Source organism: Anopheles stephensi, chromosome 2, assembly GCF_013141755.1.
Source record: "Anopheles stephensi strain Indian chromosome 2, UCI_ANSTEP_V1.0, whole genome shotgun sequence".
In the NCBI taxonomy this organism is placed as follows: domain Eukaryota; kingdom Metazoa; phylum Arthropoda; class Insecta; order Diptera; family Culicidae; genus Anopheles; species Anopheles stephensi.
Window position 1 is genome coordinate 66,270,377 of NC_050202.1, and position 18,776 is coordinate 66,289,152.

At 45.2% G+C, this 18,776-nt stretch overlaps 1 protein-coding gene across 2 annotated transcripts in view; it reads left to right on the top strand.

Annotated features, from left to right (window-relative positions):
* Positions 1-318: 318 nt before the first annotated feature.
* LOC118504330 overlaps positions 319-18,776 on the top strand; it is a 36,415-nt gene continuing 17,957 nt past the window's right edge. The window contains exon 1 of one of the 2 annotated variants that reach the window (XM_036038664.1): positions 319-994. The gene's annotated coding sequence lies outside the window, so the exon portion shown is untranslated. Of the gene's footprint in view, positions 1,006-18,776 lie in introns of both variants that reach the window. The other variant, XM_036038665.1, reaches the window with a different exon arrangement.

Sequence of the window (18,776 nt, forward strand, 5' to 3'; positions counted from 1 at the left end):
GTGGCCAGCATTTCGAGAGTGAAAAGCTCACGCCCCCCCCCCCCCCCCCAAAAGCTTTCCACCTTTGACATGACGCTTCCGCGAGAGAGCACTCGAGAGCTTATCGTGTTCATTACCATCATATTTGCGCTCTCAATCAGCACTTTTATCTCTCGCCCGCTTTGCCCCGCCGGACCGAGAAGACCTGTCGCTTGATTCGGAATCTGTACGATTTGATGCTCCCCAAAAGTTTCAGCGCGCACTCAGTGCAGCATCCCGTCAGCGACATTTTCCATGCACGAACACCAGCAGACACGGAGCGTACCCGAGAGCACTCACGGCGCTATCGGACGATCGAATGTCAAGCGCTCCGGACTCGGGCGAGCGCAGCATCCGGCACCAGTTTCGGCTTGGTTGGCTCCGCTGCTGCTTTGAACTCGCAAGGACACGGGTCACGTCGTCGTCTGTGTCGTCCCCGTCGTTGCCTGCCTAGCTGGCTGGCGTAAGCGGTTCCTGTCGAAGTGAACCGTTCGTCCGTTTTGGTCACCCCGTCATTTGTTGACAGCTTTCCAATTTCTCAGCCTTCGTCACTACTATCTGTGCTGTACCTGTTTCGTTTTCCATTTCCCGTGCGGTACACCTTGACTGTGAGCGAACGTGTGAACGAGTGAGTGAGTGCGCGTCTTGTGATTTGTGGAAAAATCTTCTTAACTTGCAGCTTCAAAATCCGTTGCAGAACGTCCGTAGCGAAAGCGTGCCGTGTACCGTGAAAGGAATCCATCCGTTACGCGTGAAAAGCTTGTTGTTGTGTTTGTGTGTGTGAGTGTGTGTGTGAGAGAAGGAAACGGAATTAAAAGAAAATTAGCAAAGTGTGATTCCCGTGGTGGTGTGCAAGTGGTGTGGGAACGTGAAAGCAACCGGGCTGTACAGCCAGAAGCAAGCAGAAAGGATATCGAACACAATTGGAAGGAATCGGAGCCGTGTAGCAGAAAGGATTTTCCAGGGTGTAGAAAAGGTTCATTTCCGGTACGCGAAACTAATACGGTTCATTGTCTGCGGTAACTTAACCACCTTAGTAATCTTATCCGTCACTTCAGGCGTCATGTCGAGCGTTTCAATCTGCTTCAATCTTGACGCACGATGATAGCTGGCCTGACGAATCATAGGCCATTGACGTGCTGTTACAGCGCGATATCCGTCACGTGGGTTGTTTCGTCTAGGCCGTGAACGACTAACTGCTGCTCAGTCTAACCTCCAGCGGCAGTTTGATTGCAAAACCAATGCGCCTTCACCGCAAGGCGCCGTGTTTTGTTTCGTTGAGTTTTAAGTATTTGATCCAATTCCAACGAAACGAATAATAAAAATCTACGAAAATCTCTTTCTTTCCAATGAAATACGGATTTATTGCCCACAGAGGAGAAACGCAGAAACGAGCACTCACTTGCTTGTGGAGCATGTGCCAAGGCGGCCGTTTGCTCCACAAGTACACGCACTGGACAAGGGCTTCCGTTCTGGTACGTGTAAGAATGCAGGCACAATCGAGCTGCCAAGGATACTCGACGGAACGGAACCCCGTTATGTGTTGTAAATAACGTATCGATCTGCACGTTCCCGGTTGCCCATTGTTCCTTGCCACTGCCTTTGCCATACACCCCTACCGTACCCTTTCCCAGCTCAAGAAGCAATCCTTAAGGACTTGCCAACCTCGTCCAGCAGCATCCACCAGCCACCGGCAGGGTGGGCTAAAAGGCACATGAGTGTGCGTACGTACGTCCTTTTCCCTGTCCACAGTGCCAGTTCCATGCTGCCAACAAACCAGCTCGATGAGTGACGGTCGTCAGCGAGTGCGAATGAGCGAGTCGGTTAGTGGATTCGTTTCAATGTGTGAACGAATGAGAGTAATAGAGAGAGCGAGAGAGAAAGAGAGAGAGAGAGACAGTGAACGAGGCAGTCCAGGACCTAGGACGATGTTGTACCGTGTTAAGCACGGGAAAGCGGCGATTACGAATCCGGCGGTGGAGAAGACCCAACAAAGATGAAATTGCGAATTATTTTCATTAGGATCACTTGCCCGTCCGTACAGCTAGCGCCGGAAATGAAGTGTTAATCTCCAGTGGAGATGTCCACAGCACGCGACAGTCAAAACACAAAACACCCCTTCACGAAAATTAACACATTCGCGATAGAATCGTGGCCTTGCATGGGAATGGTGCAGAAAATGGCGAAGGATGAGCCCTCGGGAAAGTGGGCAAGCGAAAGCATAGGGAAAGGCCATTTTCTATGTAAACAAACGATTTGCCGAGACGTCATCTCTGGTTGCCATCGGCGATTTGGGTCAGTCTCGGTAATTTTCCGCCCAATGCGAGGGCTCCGAGATTGACTAAGCTACAGTGGCTGTACCAGCCGCTGCTTACATGGGAATGGTGAAATTGCTTGTCCCACGGGCTTAGGAGCGTCAGGAGAACGGTCTCTTTTCGCTTCGCTATCGCAACCCACCCGCCGAAGTCACTTTTGTTAATCCGGTTTAACGATTTTTTTCTGTTGCTGTTGTTGTTGTTGCGGCCGTTTCGTAGCTTTTGGGAGTCTGCTAAGGAAGAAAATGTATACGGTTTGTTTGCTAATTCGATTGGAAATCCGCTCGAGAGCGTTCCGGGTGTGAGAATGGATTAAATCGTTCCCCATTCTACTGAGGAACTGAGTTTGCTGAGTACTGTACAATGCTGGGCCGCTCCTGGAAAAGTCCGGAAACGCATCGCAGTCAACCGGACCCCTAACCCGAACCGGGGATTCTTATGAGGCGTGCAGATGCTTTGAATGGGCTATAGTCTCCGTTCAAGTGGTTCCGAGCTTGGGCTGGTACGCTTGATACGTACGTGAGATATTTGAGTAGCACTAGAAAGCGTCGTAGAGTACAGGTAGCGCCTTCCCTTCCACCACCACCATTACCGAAGGGATCGTACATCACGCAAAACGTACCGTCGGAACACCCTTTTCTCGGAAGCGCCCATTAATTGTTTACCTTTTGCTCATTCGCACCTTGCGCCTTGTGTCCCGTTTGGGACAGGTATGTACAAAACTCCAATCTCTCAAGGGGACCGGATTCATCGGACCTCACTTCTTGGCACACTTGGTGCTTTCGGTACCAATCACGCCTGTACGCCATGCGTCCGGTTGTTCACCGACAAAATTGGGCGAAGCTTTGCGGATAGCGAAAAGCCAAAAGTCAACGAGCTGGAACGGAACAATAACAGAGGTAAAAGGAAAGGAAAGTAAAGAAAGACAACCACGCATCAAGTGTTCCGAAACGAATCATAAAAAGAGCAACACCGGGTTGCCCAAATTCAAGCCCAAACAAAAAAAAAAAAAAACACCCACACCGAACATAACCAAACAAACTTGTGAGTCATTTGCGGGATGGTAGAAAATGGTTCCCCTACAACACTATACCCATCATTAATGAGATGGCAGTCGGGTTTGGCAGGTGCTTCGGTGAGTCGGTGGTGAATGGAGGCAATCGGTGACCGAGAGGAAAACACTAGACACAGCGTATCCTTGCGTTTTATTGGGCCCCAAAAAGGAGGACAACCAGGCCAGTTAGCCAGTAATGTGATATTTCGTATTCTGTGTCGGTTGGTTCTTGGGTCCGGTCGAATATCGTTATCCTTAATATATATATTTTTTTGGCCGGTGTCCGAAACTTTTCAGCCGCTTTTCGCAGATACGTTCGATGTGGATACTCGCGGGCAGGTAAAGACTGGAAAGCGAGGCTTGGGGTCAAGCGATTCGTTCGACAAAAAAAAAAGGCAAAAGGAGCATTAGTTTAGGTTCAATAGACTACGAACGATCGAAGGCCCCTTTCCATCGGCCTTTGGATGAGTTTGTCGGTGGGTCCGATCTATCTCTATCTGGCCATCGATATCTGTCGTTGACGGTCAATGTGTCATCCATCGCCATCGATATCTATGGGCAATTTCGAAGAGGAGAAGGGTCGTAAGCGAACAAGATAAGCGAAAAGAAATTGAGATGCTGTGTCCGTGGTGTTGCCGCTCACCCGAAGCTTATCTTTTTCTTTGCACAGCTTTCCTCGGACATCTATCCTTCCCGTTCTATCAAGATGATCATTATGCCGAGCTTTATTGATGGAATTATTGTACAATTTCCGAAGCCATATCGGCTAGCGCTGCCTGCCGTAACCTTGTCCTGGCGCCTTCCGTCCCAGTAAGCGTTTCGGTGCCTGAAAAACGACCCAGACGGGGTTATAAAACGTGCAATTGGGAAGCTAAAAAATGTTGCAACTTGGACTTTTGCAGGAGTGGACGCAATAGGACAAGTGAACCAAGCACACACAGACACTATTGTTGGGCGTAAAATGGCCAATAAGTAAGTGGGAATGTGTGTGTGTGTGTGATTTGTGTAGTCCTGTGGTACGTGAGTTTTTCTGGCGTGTAGTGCACGCACCACAGTGTAAATCAACTAGGCATTGCTTCACCGTTTGTAACGCTCACTCGGTGCTGTAAGTGTCCCAGCTTCCTCATCAGCCATCAGAGGGCGCGTGTGTTTTGTGTGCTTTCCCCTTTTTTTTGTTTGTTATTTTAACTCTCTCTTTTCCAACCCTTTCCCCATCCGGGCCCATCCATCCCAACACTGCAACGCTCCTCTTCACTCGATCGAAACAAACGTCAAAGCCGCTGTATGAAGCGCTATTGTGATAACTACCACTCGGGAACGCGGGTGCCGTTCTCTGTACTCTCTGTTGCTGTCAACGTCATCGCCTTCTGATCCGCTTAGCCGTGCTTAAGCTATGGATGCTGTGGAAAGCAAGTGCGCCTTCACAGGAAGCACCGTGTGATAAGGGAGAGCGGAGTGCAAGAATGTTTGCACTTCGCTCTTTGCTTTTTCTCTTTGTATATGCCGTTCTGTGTGTGTGTATGTGTTTTTTTGTTTCGTTCTGTGCCAGTTTTTTGGTCGTTGTTGTTGTTGCTTCTGCTGCCTTCCTGTTTTCCCACCACCAACACCACCACCACGGCTTGTCTCACTAACTCACAACGGAACAGAGTGAAGAACTCCTCTCCACTCAATTTGGCCGTGCACGGAAAAAAAACCAAGGAGAAGAATTATTTGTGCCGCCCAGGGCACCAGAAGGGGAGTCAGCGGGCCCGGAGGATGCGTTGTTAGGTTTGCAATTTGCGAGACCGCCAAGAGTTGCTTCGTGGTTGGTGCGCGCACGGACAACGGTGGCACAGAATTTCCCTCCGGCACATTTTTGCGTCCGCGTCATCCGGCCGGGACCCGCCCGGTTCTGCAATCTACGCTACAACAACGATCCGGTCATGTCATCTATCTTCCCGTCAGCATCTAATCATCATTTTTCTTCCTATCCACTCGCTGCCATCGCGTGGAACGTGGCGCTCAGCGATAACGGGAACAAGTGAGGCAGGCAGGAAAAGCAAAAGGGGAGCGCCAACGCTCCGGTGCACGTTGTGTGCAGAAGCGAGTAGTAACGGAGTCGCCGAGTGAGGTTATGTTTTATTTTTCTCGACGTGCCTCCTCTTCACTGGTGATGGTGGTGGTGGTGGGTGCCATGATCGACGATGGACCAAACCTTGTAGCCTTCTTGTGCGCGTGTATGTATGAGTGTGTGTGTGGACACGATGGCGATAGGGCTATCACCGTCATCTGCCTTGCCAGCGTGATGAAACATTGCGACCAGCAGCACGGAAGGGATACAACAAAACCCCAATAACATGGCGCGACGGTGGCACTGGCAGGGATCCGGAGAGGATCCAGTAGAACGAGCCTGATTAGTGACACATCAGCATGTCATCGGAAAGGCGAGCGCGGAAGGCAAGGGGCACGGTGCCGGTTACACAAAGCGAACATGACGCCGGAAGATGAATTTTCATTCAAGTGGTGGCCGGTTTTCAATTAGAACGATATACCGGGATATACCGTCGTGTTTTGGTCCATCCCTCTTCGCTTTACATATGTTCCGGGCTGAAGCTTTTTCGCTTACATTCAATCCGGACCATGTAAAACCACATGTTTGCACATCATCTTCCTGCTGCCGTCTTGCGCCTTGGTAAGGCTAGCGCTCGTGCCGTACTGCTCGTTCAAATAGGTGACGGCATGCATACGTGAACGTCACCTTGACATTTATCAAAACTGGCTACGCTGATCGTTGCAGTGTTGCGATTTGGATGCTACTACCGGCTGGTTGACTAGTGCGGCACTAGGACACTCTGAAGTGAATGAATTACGCAATTAGTTTTCCCTGTCCTTCTGGAGCAAACCGTACGGGGAGAGTTGTAGAGAGTGCCTCTTTGGCTTGGCTCACTTTATTTGTGGAACATTCAAGTGGTTAACAAGTTTTTAACAAGATTAGTTTGTTATTTAATCAGCGTTATCGATAGCTACGATGCTTCAGGTAATCGCTCACTATTTGGTTGCACCCAAACGCCTACAGTTATGCAATATGCTGAACAATATGTTAGTATTTTAATCTACCCTATGCTTAGAGCGTTACAACAAAAAATCCAAAAAATAAATTCTTCCGAGTAAATCCAGCTCGGTCTAATCCATTGTCTCACCTACACGCATAACTGGACTGACAGGTCTCGGGATCTACACGTTTCTTCGCGTTCAGCCCGTGTGACCTTCTGTTGGCATTCTGTAATGTTTATTATTTTTAACATTGTAAGCCGGGCGATTTGCTCTACACGTCATGGTTCCCTAGAGCGAATCACTTTTCTTGGGGAAAACTTTTCAAACGGTCCTCCCTTCCTGCGCTTCTCTACTCCTCTTATCCACTGCCATCCTCCCCTTGTTCCGTGCACATGCATCGAGACGACTCCCTGTAGAGAATTGTATCATCAACAGTCAAGGGAGCTCCGTTGATCATCTCTCAGTAGCCGCTTCCGTGTGATTAAACTGTAATTTAGCGTTTAAGATTTAAGTGCCGGTGAGATTGTGCGTGTTTCTGTGTATGTGTGTGTTATTTTTCACTCTTCCTGGTCTACTCGGGTTCCATCGCCGGTGGCTGAGAAAAGAAGTGTGTTATCAAAAGATCCACTTGCAGATGGTGTTTATGGTTGGATGTAGGTGTGTGAGTGTGTGTTTTTGTTGCGTGAATAAGATAAAATGGAGGAAAAAGCTTCAGAAAAAAGGATCAACTTTCAACGATGTGAAGGACGCGTTCTTGCGCGATAGAATGAGCAGGCATGCACGCATAAGCGCGTGCACAGAGACACAAGGATCGTGCAAAGAAAAGAAAAAAAAACAAAACATAGCACGAATGTACAAGACAAAAAACAACATCTTTCGCTTTTCACACTGTCCTCTAGGGCATACGATAGGCAGACACATGACACGGCGGTACGGATCGCAGGAGAATTTTATTTTATTCGTTACAACAAAATTCAACCCGCCTTCGCGCTTTCCCTGACTGGAAACCTGCTCCGTCTTCCTCCCTTACACTCCCTTCGTTGAGCACTACGCCCCATCCATCTCGTTTGTGCTTTCCTTAATCCACCCCGAACAAATCACGCCCTTTCCACTCCCGTAAGAGCCGTTTGCAATTTTCTGCCACTTTCCATCGTCGTCTGGTACGAGCTGCCTGGAACTCGAGTTGGGTAGGGTGAAGGGGAAGATATTGGACCAACGCCCCGTTTACCGTATCAACTTATCTTCTCCGGCTTCACCTTCCTTTTGCCACACTTCTATTCTTCCACCAATGTGTTCACGCATTTTGCACGATTCATTTGCATAAAAGCGTCCCCAGAAAACCAAAAGACGTCTACCACCTACTGTTCCTATCCCTTTTTGTGGATAGCTCAGCTCCGCTTGGCCCGCTCCCACCTTCGTCTTCTACCTTCCTCCCTTGCGCTCCTTTTCTCTCTCTCTCTCTCTCTCTCTCTCTCCCTTTCTCTCTCGATGGTGTGGCTCGCTGAGTTTGGTTTGCCACAGACCGTGGGAAAAACGTGTGCCGAACAACCGACCAGGCGTCTCCATCGTCCACGTGCGCTCCCGGTGCCATAGATAATAAATGTGCAGCGCTAATGAAAAGCAACGGTGGCGCACAGCAGCATGGTAAAGCCAATGGAAAGCGATGGTTGTCGCGTTATGCTCAGCGGGCGAACGGTAACAGCTGCTGTGACTTTACCATTGCTTCGTCCGACTTTGGCAGTGGTTGTAGTTGCTGTACTTACCGAAGCTCTCCACCGCGTCTGGTAGGTAGGCTCGTCGGTGGGGGCCGTTTTTCTATCGCTTTTTGTTTAAAATACAAGCAAAACAATGGAGGAGATAAAAAATGCCTCAAAAATGTTCACTTCGCACACGAATCATTGTTTATTATTTATTCTCGTTCAAAAGGAAGCACAGCCCACCGCCTCTATTGCTCTAGTTCTTCTTGAGAGCCATTATTTCTATTTATTCCTTTTTTTCGCCTCTGTCACAGTGCGTTCCGTTTGCATACATTTTGTTCTCATTTACACTGCGTTTTTTTTGTTTGCATACTTCCTGTTTCCCTTTTCTACAGCACCAGCGCTCCTTCCTGTGCTATCAATTTCATCGAGATGATAATAGACGATTGTTTTTGCACACTTTCTCTCTACTCGCTGGAAGGAGATTTTGAATAATTACTATTTATTTTTCCATTTCCATGCTAATGCGAGTCTCTGGCGGGGTCCAATTGCTGCTGCACGCTGTCATCTCCTTTTTCGGAGACGCTTTCGTAATTGAAACCAGAGCTCAATAAGATGCAATCGAGACACGATAAGTCACAGCACCATGAGATCCACCCCACTGAGCTTGGGTCTCGTTTTTATCGAGAAGGTTTTATGCTGTTCAAGCCTTGTTGATTAGCGTAAGTGATGGATTGTGACGTGTTCGAATCATTTCTTGCTTTGATGAGCTTGAAGCGATAATGCATCTGTTGGTTCCTGTAATTGGTTGATTTGTAATCGAATGCTTACACTTTAATTCAGTAAAGCAGACTTATAGTGTATTGCATTATATGAATTACAAGCTTTGACAGATCTGGTAGATAAGTTGCGCATAGCAAATGGGACGATGGCTTTGCCATATCGGACTGGCCTACATAACCTTTGTGTTTAATGATGCTGTTTTTTTTCATTCATGAAGAACGGCCTGACCGTATTGCTGATAATGCTGGTTACTTAATGTGACTGATGGTTTAGGCCCACGCCCACTTTAATTAGCACAAATTTATTTGCGAACCATAGTTCACGAAAAGTCTCAGATTTATGACTGGGTAGGTAGTTCTAAATCAGGTGCTCAACTTGTGATTCAGTGTGGGAAGTACTTTTATCAATGCTAATTTGTGTAGGATTCTAAAATATTTTTGCATTGTTTATTAATATACTAAAGAATCTTAATTAAATATTTTTAAAAAACGTTAGATAAGTGAATCATTTACCTTTGGGTGATGGTTTAATTTGTAGCTGATAACGATCCAAACATCTAAAGAAAATCAGTAAAGAACAGTGTTACGCAAAATTGGCCAATTAAAATCGTTCACACATCAAATTGCACAGACAACAACTTATGCAAACAGATCAACGATGTGTTCCAGAACAGTCCCATAAACCGTGAAACGCGCAGAGAGAAACAAAAGGTACAGAGCAGTAAAATTATAAATTGAATTATAAATGTGCCACTTGAACAACCAACTACCAAAGAAATCATCATTAAAAATGTTATAACAGTTGTTTACCAAAGACAAACCATTCGGAAGCAGTTGAGTTGCCTCAAAGCTGTAAAGAGAATAGCTTCATTCGATGCAACAATAGCAAAAAAAAACCTAACGGTACCATCTTTAACGCTTAGTCTGCCAGAAAAAGTTTCCGGGAAAAGAAACCGGGTGATTCTGAGTCTTGCTCACCGACATTCGTACAGTCGTGTGCGTACGTTTAATTGTTTCGTTTCGTCGAGCAAAACTGTTGGTTCTTCGCAGCCGCAAACAACGTATCTGCTGCAATATTTTGCTGCAGCAATATGTTCGGTTTGCTTTGTAGCCGCCGTATGCCAAGTTTTTTGCTGGCGAGTTGTTCGAAAACGGGGAGCAAGTGAAAGCAAACACCCAAATACGGATAAGCGCTAAACGGATTTTCTTCCTATCGAGTCGCACGTCGTGTCGTACGAGTTTGGTGCCCCGGTGCCAGTTACCGATTGAATCGGACAGAATGGCACCAGGTTTCCGGCACGGTACGGTGTGGGAAATCCCGGTAACACAAACGAGCACCGAGCACTTTCCGACCGCACCATGTACTGCGTGTGTGTTTGTGTTATGTTTTGCCTTTTTTGTGTTGTATTTTGTTTTTTCCCTCATTTTTATTTTTCCAGGTGTGGAGCGCGAATGTGTGTACCGTTTTGGAGTGACAAGTGATGTTCTATTCTTTTTTGTGTGCCTTGTTTCATTGTTTAAGCTTTAAAAAAGGGTGTTATCTTTCCTTGTTTTTGGCCCCCCAAAAAAGCCCACCATTACCTATGTCATTTATTTTCCCGGCCCGCCAGTGTGTCTCGCTTTGCCGCCAATCATGTGGAACGTTGTGTTAAAATCATGCCGTCCCAAATTGAGCACAATACTTGACAGATCGAGTTGACGGGGTGAAAAGTTTTCCAGTCCCCAACAAATAATCAACATCTTTATGAATACTTTGCTTGATTACTGAGCTACAGGGGATAAGAAATGGGGCCACATTACGACAGGTACGAAATCATTTTAAAACCCCTCTCTGATTGAGGATAAGGGTAGCACACTGTGACCCGCCAAATAGCAAGGGCTTCACTTAATGCCCACTTTCACTAAATCGTGTGCTCATAATTCATTTGTACCTTGTATTTTTTCTATCGCTTCCGTTTTTCTTTATTCAACTTTAAACATTCCTGTGCACCGTGGGCACGCGCGACCGGAGCCAATCGACCTGCCGGACCCAGTGGATCGGTGGCATAAACGCTCAAGCTATAAAAAACAAACTGCTGGCGGCAAACGGTGGACGAAACGAATCGCCAACAAAGGAATTGAATTAAATTTCCACTTATCACCGAGGTCACGCCGAGTAGATCACCGGGCGGCTCCATTAGCTGCCCCGATGGTGGATACGGGAGGGGGCGGGCACGGGGGTATCAGTCTTGCCGCCAGCTATAGGAGGGACCGAAGAAATTTAAATCCCATTCCCAATCTACACACTGGGTGTGGTGTGGTTTCGTGGAAATAGGAAGGCAAACATTCGAGCTTCAGCTGTCCGTTTTCGGTAACGCTTTTCGGTTTCTTCTTACGTTAGTTGTTGGTTTCTTTTACCCTGTTGAAGGTGTTTGTGTGTGTGTGTATGTTTTTTGTAGTCATTTTCGCGTTGTTGTTATTGAAGTTGATATTTTTATTTTTGTCTTACGTTTTCATTTCCGTTATTGTTTTTTACCAAGGAGCTGAAGGTGTTCAGTCATGGAGGTTTGGTCGTGCTTTTTGAACGCTTGTGTATGTGTGACTACGTTATTCGACAAGTTCTACATGGGGTGATATTGCGCTCGTACAATGGAACAATCAGCATCTTTGTTTTTTTGTTATGTTGAGTATAAAACATCAGCAGTCAAAATTATTTGTGAAACACTTAAAAAACCATACAATAAAAATCTTTAAATTACTTTCGTTATTCCATCAGTGGCTGGGCGCCTCCATCAAGCGATCGTGATAAACAATCTTTCCACTAATGCATCTTCTAAAACTCTCAGCAATGTTCCATAGTTGGTACAAAATGTAAAATACATGTCAATTTTGTTTCCTTAAAAAAACGCTCTCCATGCATTGTGTTGTTGAGCCATCACGATAGCTAGCAAGAAAAGCCTTTTCGACTTTTTGCTCCACTCCGTTGTTCAATTTTACGCTCCCTCCCATTCCTGGGGCTGACACATAGTGAAACTCCATTTGCCCCGAAGGTATTCACAAATATTTCTTCTTCGTTGTATTTCTTTTTGCTGTTTTATCATTACCGAGGTTTACCGAACGTACCGAAGCGTTTCGAGTTTTTTTTGTCTGTTTCTCTTTCGTGTGTGTGTGTGTGTGTGCATGTTTTGGGTATTATGCTTTACTAGGGTAAAAAGATGAAAGAAGGTACATCGAACTGGATGGGATTTGTTCGCCTTGTTGTTTTTCTCCTCGGTCAGCAAATGAAGAAACTGGTCTTACCCGCTGGGGAGGTTAGAGTTCAAATTTTCCGACTGTCGTTTAAGGTGTAGCAACACCGTTCCAGCAGCCCCAAGAGAAGCTAAATTTGATGGGAAATCGTAATCATGAACGTATTTTCCCAAACTGCAGAGAGTTTAGCAAAGAAAAGCGGTAGTATATTACGAAATGGTTGGACGCTTGCTACCAACCAGCAGCAGCTAGTGACAATCATGCTCTGCGCTTTCCACAATGAGCACCGGCCGAACCTTAGTACCGCTCGTCGTTGGTCTACAAAGCGGTCCCTACTTAATGAATACAACTGCTCTCAGCTGACTCGAAAACACTCACCGGTGCCGGTGCAAATGGGCCTTGGGTTTGGTTCCGAACGAATGTTGCTGAATGACAAAAGTTACTGGGGAACTATAATGAAATCAAAGTTTTCCCCTCCACGGGGCTCCATGTGGCTGAATGTGAGATGAAAGACAGATATAAAGGGTCCAGTACTAGCGGCCGGGGTAAGACCGCAAAGCAGGGAAAACCCGCCTAGCTCGCGAGCAATCTGGGGCTGCTGGTAAGTGCTTTGCATGAGCAAATTTGACCAGAGCGGAACACAATGAAACTTTTCAACGCTTTTTGGGTTTGTGTCTTTTTTCTCTCAATATATTTGCACTTTGGCCTTACCCGAACAGTGGTGTAATGCTAGAAAACGAAAACCGTAGGGTCGACATGATGAACCCGAAAAATATGAAAACCCAACCAGTGCTGCACCGGGGTGCTTGCTGGTGGGTCTTCTTTGGGATGCCGAGTTTGCATGCAAGGCATAACTTTTGCGTGTACACGAATTGAATTTAATGGACTTTTGGACTCTCCGCCTCTGCGATCGTGCATCAATTTTTATGGTAGGGGGCTGTGAGCAATGTGGCCTGTGTTAGCTTTTTGGCGAATTAAAAGTCGATTTTTCAACCTTATGTACGTGTGTGTGTATTGTAGTGGGGGAGATTTTTTCACCCCTCTGCAGTACACTGAAAGCTATAGCCTTGTTTTAGAGCTTTCGACAAGCTTCGATGGTTCTTGGTGCCCTATCGGTAGCCGTTGTTGAAATTAATTAACACGGTTCTGTGTGCACAGGTATGTGCGAGACAGAGTCTGTACAAGCGGAGTAGAACTAATTATTACTTCATTATGAAATTTTATAATTGACCACGTACACGACAAAACATGACAAGATTGGTGTGCGCCTGTATCATGATCGAATGCCATGTTGGTGGAAGAAATGATAGGATAACATGTTTGATTATCTGGCATGACCAGAAAAAAAATCTTAATTTAATTTGTGCTGTAGATCAATCACACACAATCATTGAATCTTGATTGTGTTCTAAAGTTGCTTTTTAATTAAAAAATACTGCACCATCCATAAATGCATGATTAAGCTAGGCATGTTAATTCATCTAAAATATGCATCCACAGCAGCATGCTCTAGTTAAAATAAGAATGACTACGTCAACAATGTGCTTTATTGAATGCATTATTAATACATCGTTTGGTAATTGAGACGACAGAATTTTGCTAAAACTCTCGTATTATTTTAAGATAAATCGTATTATTTCAAGAAAGATTCAACAATCATTATTTTCGACCCATGGAGAAAAAAGTTTATTTTAAATCAAATTTTAATTTAAAAAGAAACTATCACATCAGAAACAAAGACTGAGCTGTTAACCATGTTAAGGTCTAGAAAACCGATGGATGGCTGAACTTATAAGACAAGCCTTGGTTAACATTAATGGTTCGTCATAGGGCTTTTCCTACCACGAGTGTTTGAGGCAACTATTGAAACGTAGCAGTTAGAAATTATTAGATAACGTTTGACTAGTTTCGTGAGACATCTTTTATTTGCAATCCTTTTTCGTAGGCTTTTATTAGCATATTACTGATTGACATTTTTATTTTTATAACTATTGGAAGAAATTTTATTATTGTTTTATCATACAGATTCTCAACAATTTTAAATATGGAACAATAAATCCGCACGCTCAATTAATCCCAATATATGTATTCGTCAAGGAATTTGCCTACCAGTTTTCAATGTTTTTTTTTTTGCTGCGCCTCAAGTTCCGAAACCACTCTCCAACTTACTACAACCCAAACCACCCCGGTACGTTCTCGTTCGCCCATCCATCAAGTGCAGAATTGAAAGCGATTGTTTTTTATGCTTTCATCCCGTCCGTAACATATAGGACCTGCCTTTCAGGGCCGATTTATGCTTCGCTATTAAATAAAAGCCTAAACTTTAACGCGAAGCGGTGGAAAAAACTTTCGTCATCAAATTCAGTTTTACCTCAATCTTTCTCCCACCTTTTTATTTTATTTCCTTTTTTTTCTCTCGCTCTCCGTTGCGCGATCATGATATCATGATACGCAAAAAAGGGTTTCCTTAGCTACATCGTAAAGTAGGCGGTGGGGAAGTTTCTTGTAATAAAATTTTTATCGGACAGAAGATAAACCATGCTTAGCGGAAGCGGGTTACCTCGGGATATGCAACCTGAAGCGATCCCTCCGAACCCACGGGTCTGTACGCAGGAAAGTCGAACCGGAGTTGTCTGCCAGCATCATGCGTTGTGGTTGAGAGTGGAGAACAAAAAAAAAAGGAAAACAAAACTGGGCGATAAATTTTCACACACTGTGGACAATAAAATGTGATAAAATTGCGGAAAGTCACAAATTTCAATCTTAAACTTTAGCATCCTACAACCAGGCCGGCGCGAACGTAACAGATTTTCGGCTTCGAACCCTGTAAGCCATATTACTAACTGTTGGTTGGCCACAGAACGCACACGCTCGGACACACACACATACACACGGAGCAGCAGATAAAAACAAGCCATATTAACAACACTTTAATGGGTGGTATATGTTTGTAGCGATTGGCGACAATAATTAACAACTGCCAGCAGAACGGGGAATCGAATCAGCAGTGCAGTAAGCAGTAGTAAATACGTTACCTGCGAGCTATAATGTTCGCTACAGGAGCAAGTAAAATAAATGGCACTCGCACCAGACCAGACAGACACGTACTGCGTGCTATCAGTGGTTTAAATTGTGGGAAAAGGATTAAAAAGAAAACGTTGCAAAACGGTACCATTTCAGCCAGTTGTGCGTGGAAACGCAAAAGCATGCTGCGTGGTACAGTGTTGTGCACGCCAACTTACATACCATGATTTGTTAAGTGTTTGCTTTGTTGTTAGCAATGATTGGCGCTTTGGCGAAAATTCGAAAGTTCGATGAGACTGCTGTCAAATTTTAATTAGGCCGACTTTCTGCACGTTTAACTAACTATAACTATATAACGACTATCTAACTAATAGTAAATTAAGCAAAGGAAGCCATCAAAAGCCAGCTCGATAATTTTGAAATAATTTAATTTTTCATATGCTATGCCGAAATCTTAGTCCAATCCTGCAATAAATTGTTTACGTTTACTGTATTTTATATTAACAAAGTAAAAGCACTTATACCTGCCTACTTGTGTAAACGATGCCACTGTAATCGTTTCTATACACACTGTTAACTCCCAGCGTATCAGTTTGCGCGGTGGTTTGAGGCGCGATTGAAGAACCATTCGGTGCGCCACTTAACGGCACACTTGTGATGCATAAAGGCAACCAATTGACAATGTTCATCATAAATTCATTAAAATGGCGAAACATGGGGCACACATACACGCATACACACAATTGGCGCTACGCATCAGTCGGCTTTACTAAACGATGCAATAAACGGAAAGATAAATCAAGGATGAAACAAAACTACACTGCGTCAAACTGAAGCTTTTACTTGTATCACTTTTTTTCCACCATTTACGTTTGGTTTGATTCGAAGGATTTTTTTTCAACCAACCAATGTTGAAATCGGCTCGTTTCGAATGCGAAGCACGACTTTGTGCCCGAAATCAACACCGATTGGGAGCAAAATCGAAGCATAATTCGATATAAGCCTTGCCCAAGCGTTTTGATCCATCGCTCGTTCGCAGTCAATATCGTGACTCCGCCCGCCACCGGAGGTTTGATCACAACCTTTCAGCCCTTTTTGCTCCCCAGGCTATCATTCACTGATCAAAAGCGATTCCATACTCCTGTGCGTGTGTATGTGTGCACTTTTTTCCTTGGTTTTATCCAACGGAACGGTTCGGCGTACGGTTGAGAGTTACGGCATCCACGCAGATGGATTGGTTGTGTTTGCTCCATTCCAGCCCAACCCGTTTCCGGTACCAATCGCACTTCGGAGAACTGGGAGAAAAAATCAAAACTATACCATTATCAGTCACTCTGGTGCCATCGTTAAATGTGACCGCCCTTTTTTGTTGCTGTCGGACGAGTATCCTCTGGTATCCGGGGCACGGATTTTATACCATTCCTCATTGACCAGGACCAATCTGTGATTTATTTTACGCAACATCAAATCGGCCCAATAAAATAAAAGCAAGGCAAAATGCAACAACTTCCACTTCCACACCGGCGAGTGCTCATCGGTATCGGGCAGGGATAGACAAGCTGTTTTGATGACGGATTAGATTGTGTATTTCATAAATTTGATAAAGCTCTTCGGGGGTGACTTTCTCGTGATTGAAGAGCCTGTTTGTGCAATAGATGTGTTCAAAAGAAAATAATCGATATTCTTGCCTTACACTAAAAACTTAACCCATATTTAACACATGAAAAACTGTATGGGTTTTCAGCATAAGAGTGGTGAAAAAAACAATGAGTATCTTAAACCAACTCTTAAATTGTACGAGTTTTGAGACCGAAGCGCCTAAATATATGCAATACATTGTTTTACTAGCCGCTTGAATAAGATTGTTACCATTGAAATGGTAAATGTATTACTAATATATAATTCTTACAGTGTTCACTTATTGAGAATATGTTTTTGAATCTTTTATAGTACACACCAATAATTATACAAACCTTCAATAAACTTAACAGACTGACACTTTGTTCTTCCCTGTCGAAGATGTGGACGATAAGGCTATGCTGCTTGAACCAGGCAAAGAAATGGTCCTAGTAGAGTAGACGCAACAATCACTTAAACGCAAAATCATCAGCAATTTGTGGGCCGAAGCTTGCAAGCATTGAATATATAAAAAGCAAGTCCTATAAAACACACCCTCGCGCCACATGGGTTTCTCGCAAAACGGAAACCATCGGCTGACAGAAGAGACAGGAAAGACATGTGGCATTATCATTGGAAGAAGAGGAGCAGTGCGGAACGTAAACATATAAAATCATTCTAATACAATGTACACACCATATTGTGTACAAGTGTTTGTGTTTCTGGCGAAAGCCTGTCCGTCAGCATAACAACCAGAAGCGTCCGTCAGATGTTTAGAAGAACTCCAACCGCCAATTTCGTCGCCGTCCCGCGCTTTGTGCGTATGTAATCGCTTACGCGAAAAACGGAATGACGCGCTCGGCGCACACACTCACATCCACATGCACTGAGCACAGCTACGCCTAAAGGTATGCAAATGTTAATATTTTAACACCACCTGCTAGAGGTTCATGCGGGTGGTGTGCTGTGAATGCACACACCGGAAGCGGCAGCTCAGGCGCCTACAAACGACACAGCATCCATTACAATTATGAACAATTTGGCGTGTCAGAGGCCGGGGATTGGGCCAGCCCTTATGGCTCTATTAACAGACAGAGTGTGGATACAGGCAGCGCCAAAAATAAAAGAGAAACAGAGAAAAGCAAAATAAAACGCCATGTCGGCAAAGAGCACGCGTGTGGCTAAGCCGCAGGCAAAAGTACGCACCGGATCTGTTATTCCACGGAACTCCCCGATGCTGCTACTGCTTTGTAATTCCGTTTGAAGTGAAACCACACATTAGGACGGAAATGGTGAAGCGTATTTTGATTTGATTGGCGGTTTCCAACAGCATGCAAATCTCGTCGCTCGCTCTGGCCACAACTCTCGGCCGAATGAAGGTGGCCGCCGGTGTTTCGGTGCGTCGAACAGAAACGATAAATAAAAGCGGCGTAAGAGTGCGGCTACCTGCTGCTCGCTCCAAGGACCAACAACCCGTACCAACCCGTGGGTAAGTTCCTTGGGAGGCACAAATATTTTGCTCCCACCCACCGCGAGCCCACTTCGAACACATGGGAACCGGGTGTGCTGTCAGAAAACGTAACCTATAATCCCACGCCTTGGGTATCCTTTTTTATCCCCACTTCACTCACTTACTGACGCTCGCTTTATACTTGTGTCCCTCCCCGACCAACGAACCGGCATTACCGCCACGCCGACGAAAGTTATTTCTCCGAGGTTTTTCGAGCACCAGAACCACAACATTGATGGTGGTCGAATACCCGGCGACCGTGTTTCATGAGTGCTTTTGATCGTGGATCGCTGGCGAAAGGGGAAAGCGTTGCAAAAACAAAACGTAAAGATGCCACATGCAAAACGCAAAACGTTGTTGGACGGCTGTCAAACCCGCCGGTTGGTGAATTAGGAATTGGTGTGAGCGGCAAATAAATGGAAGTTACGAAACGTACAAATGTTCCCCGGTCGGGAGGACCGAGAATCGAGAACGCGCATATTTTTGTAGAAAGAGACC